The sequence below is a fragment of the Pinus tabuliformis genome, chromosome 5_1 (genome assembly GCF_031772625.1).
Source record: "Pinus tabuliformis cultivar Carrire ecotype Pingquan chromosome 5_1, CPIR1, whole genome shotgun sequence".
Taxonomy (NCBI): Eukaryota; Viridiplantae; Streptophyta; class Pinopsida; order Pinales; family Pinaceae; genus Pinus; species Pinus tabuliformis.
This window is the reverse complement of record NC_142305.1, coordinates 226049196-226052376: the sequence shown is the minus strand read 5'-3', so window position 1 is coordinate 226052376 and position 3181 is coordinate 226049196.

Genomic DNA, 3181 nt, shown 5'->3' with positions numbered 1-3181 from the left:
ATTCTCGCACCATCACCTCTCATTGGTGGTTCCCTAACTCAAAATTCCTATAAATACCTTGCAACAAAACTTAGAAAGGTTTTACTCCATTGTTCATAGAGAAATTAATTTAAAGAGATCCCTGTGGCTTTGTGGTTTGAGAATCCAACAACAATCAAGGAATTTTTACATGTATGTGTTTAGGTCTTTTGGGAAGAAATTTAATTTTAATAACTGTGTGTACCTTTGTTTGCTTTTGTGGTTATTGAGATATTTGAGACTGTATTGCTTATGTTTAAGTGTTTTGTCTCTTGATGTTTGCGTGGTGCCCCTTTAGGCTATGGGTGTAATGTACTTTGGAAGAATAATATGGAGCACCTGGGGAGGTACCCAAAGGGGGCAATGAAGATAATGTGTTCATAATCATGGAATAAACTCACATAATAATTGGTAGGTAATAAATAGAACCGCTAGGTAGGTAAAGGAAACGAATATAATAATGAAGGGTAGTTGTCATAGACACCTAGGAATATTCATGGAAAAATATATATACACATGAGTATCATTGCATTAAGATTGTTGGATGTTAAATATTGCATTGTGATGAACATAGCTTGTTGAGTGACTTTTCTTTATAATAAATATTTTGATCCAGGTGGATATTGGTGGCCACCCGCTAATTCCACTTGGATCCCCTCTAGTGCTTCTTACAGTTTTTTTTTTTTTTTTTTTTTTTTTTTTTTTTTCAGTTTCCTTAATTATAGCACAGTTTACTATTTTTAGCAGTTTTTCGGGTCCTAAACTTCCGGAGCCGTTTTGAGGCCCTAAATGACGTTTTTTGGGAAATCTACCGCTAGATTTTTCTAATAAAAATCGTCTTTTCCATCGTAGTCCTCGGAGAGATCTTTCCAACGAGCTATCATGCACGTCAAACGGAGATAGTACGACCAATTCGTGACCCCGGGAAGTTGATGTACCAACTTACCCAAAAACGGGGCCCACAATTTGGCGTTTCATCTTCTAGGGTTAGGTTTTGGAATGTGAAGGGTTTTCCATTGTTTCTCAACAATAAATAGGCCCTCGAGCCTCATTGTAACACAGTTCAAAACAGTTCAGAGGCATGTAGCCGACACATCTCTTCTCAGAGATAAGCTACCATCGCCCTAGCTGGGTTATTTCTATTTGTAAGCATATTTCAGTATTCTCCATTAATGAAATGAAGTATTATTTCCGCTGCATCTCCGTTTTTATGGTTATCGCATCTCTGTATTTATGGTTATCTCTGTAATCTATTGCGTTCCTGCTTAAATCCAGATCATATTTGTTGTTGTTACCTTGCCTCCATGAATTTTTATTTTATTTTTTTGTGATTAAATTGTTTGATTTTTGAAGTCTAGGGTTCATATTTTATCTATAAGGTTCAATACAAGTTGTATTAGAGCTTTTTCTTGGGTAAGAAAGTGCAAGTGTTTTGTTTGTTTGTTTGTTTGTTTATTTGTTTGTTTGTTTGTTTTGTTTTTTGTTTTTTGTTTTTGGTTTTTGGTTTTATATATATATAGATTTTTTTAATGGAAAAAAAGGACAATGGGATTCACATTTATTCTTGTAACTTTTTTTGTAGAATCCAAATAAACTAATTGTAAATCCAAATTCCTCTATAAACAACATCGATTTAAAGAACAAGTCTAATATGCAACATTATTTCTGAGTACCTACCTCTTATGCAAAAAGTAATTGACAACCAAAGTTATTGATGGCATGAGTTATATATATATACGTACATGCATACGTATGTACATAGCCTCTGATGATTTTGTTAATGAAGTTCTGTGTTATGCAACCAACTAACAAAATAAAATAAAAGATAAATCAACAATTTAAAAATTAGCCTCTTTGATAGGGAAACCTCCTTTACATTACATAAATGAACAATTCTTGGATGATACAAATGATAAGACCTCCTTGGTATATATAGGAGTATAATGGGTCACAATATAATCAGAGCCTACATAACAATAATAATGTAAGGGAACAATAATAACAATAGTGAGTTTCTATGGGGCACAACAATAACACTAGGGGATACATGGGCACAACAATAACACTAGGGAGCTACACTAACACTAACAATAAGGGGAATACACTAGTATTACAGGGATCTAACGTTCTGAACATGACTGCAATTATAGAAAGACGTAAAAGTGCAAATTTATAGAGTTGCTTCTGCGACTGGATCACTAGCATTGAAAATTGCCTTTACATTGGATGCTTTGGTGTCTTAATGATCCCTACCCTATTGACCACAACATATGTATTCATTAGTGCTTTCATTGCAACTCCTTCGGTAGATATTGATGGAATTTGTGAACCTGTTTTTGTTTCTCTTCTTTATGGAAACAATATTATCTCTGGTGCCATTGTTCCTACCTCTGTAACTATCGATTTTCACTTCTATCCCATTTGGGAAGCAAATTCCATCAATGAATGACTATATAATGGGGGTCCTTACAAGCTAGTCATTTTACACTTCCTACTTGGTGTAGCTTGTTGTATGGGTCATGAGTGGGAGCTTAGCTTCCGTCTAGGTATGTGTCCTTGGCTCGTTGTTGCATACTCAACTCCTGTTGTAGCTGCTACTATTATTTTCTTGATCTACCCTATTGTTCAAGGAAGCTTCTCTTACGGTGCGCCTCTAGGAATATCTGGTACTTTCAATTTCATGATTGTATTCCAAGCTAAGCACAATATCCTTATGCATCCATTCCACATGTTGGGTGTAGTTGGTGTATTCGACAACTCTCTATTTAGTGTTATGCACAGTTCTTTGGTAACTTCCATTTCGAACATGGAAACTACTGAGAATCAGTTCGCAAATTCAGGTTACAAATTTGGTCAGGAGGAAGAAATCAACAATATTGTGTCTGGTCATGATTATTTTGGCCGATTGATATTCAAATATGCTAGTTTCAACAACTCATGTTCTTTATGTTAATTTTTAGAGCTAGATTGTTCTCTATTGTAGATAATTACATTTTAAAACTTTTTCAACATTTTACACATTACATTCACCCCATAATATCATATCATCATTAGCAATTACAATAACATCAACAATGCAACAAAACATTAAGGAACAACAACAAAAAAGTATACATAATAGAGACATCAGGATTTTGGTCGGAGACCAGGGAAAACCACCACA